Source organism: Cyprinodon variegatus, unplaced genomic scaffold (assembly GCF_000732505.1).
Source record: "Cyprinodon variegatus isolate N-32 unplaced genomic scaffold, C_variegatus-1.0 Scaffold4045, whole genome shotgun sequence".
Classification (NCBI taxonomy): Eukaryota; Metazoa; Chordata; class Actinopteri; order Cyprinodontiformes; family Cyprinodontidae; genus Cyprinodon; species Cyprinodon variegatus.
Genome location: NW_015154498.1, coordinates 1 through 1,120, shown reverse-complemented (window position 1 = coordinate 1,120; position 1,120 = coordinate 1).

Below are 1,120 nucleotides of genomic sequence, written 5' to 3'. Positions count from 1 at the left end.
GCCAATTAACCTATGGTAACAGTCATGTTTTTGGACTGTGAGAGGAAGACGGAGTACCTGGAGAGAACCCATGCATGCACAGGGAGAACATGCTGAAAGACCCCAGGCTGGGAATCAAACCTGCAACCTTCTTGCTGCAAGGCAGCTGTGGTATCCACTGCATCACCGAGCAGCCCCAAATTGTTGTATTGAAAGCTTAATTTAATAACTTAGAGAATAGTGTTTCGAAAAAGGCATTCAAATGAGCTATAATCTTTAAGCATCACCTTGAAAAGAACCATCCTTGTCTCCACGTCTGCTCTATTGTTAAGTGTTTGATATTTTTGGGTCCTCTATCCTCTTTTTCATTTTGCCCTGTTTTCAATCCTCTTCTTCATCTTTAAGAGATTTTTGACATGAGTTTAGTTATTAGATGATATGATATACTGCAAATATTCAGAGGAAAAGACCCACAGAAAACCTCAAGGCCTGCAGATTGAAGCCAATTTAAAGTATTAAGCCAAAAGATCTCAATGAAAAAAAGGAAAAGATAAAGAATCATTTGGAGACTGAAAGTGTTTCTATATTTCCTAAAAGTATATTTATGTGCAGGCCATGTGGTAAATCTATGGTTTGGTGATTGACCTTTCTGTAAATTCTAATTTAGCTAATATCCTTATTGTCCATTGTCATTTTTAATGTGAGGGCGTTTCAAGGTTTGACACAATATGCTGCAGAGTTCTACACTTGCTTGGATAAATCTTGTAAAGTAAAATAGAAATCTAGGACATTCACTCCTCAGGGGGATCTGGGAGACCTCCATAAGGTCCCTGTGGGGTGTGGAAGGACTCGGGTAAAATAAGATATAGGTTAAATCCCGCATTGAAATTACCCTCAGCAGGGAGCTACAGATTTCCTCTCTGTTCTCATTATAGCAAGCTTTAAATATTACCTCCACCCCTTTTCAATATTACGAGTTTCATAAATCTTAATGGCAGATTTATAAAAAAAAACATATTTTCTTCTAATAAAAATGCTTCTGCCAGAGTACAGATCCATCCATCCATCCATCCATCCATCCATCCATCCATCCATCCATCCATCCATCCATCCATCCATCCATCCATCCATCCATCCATCC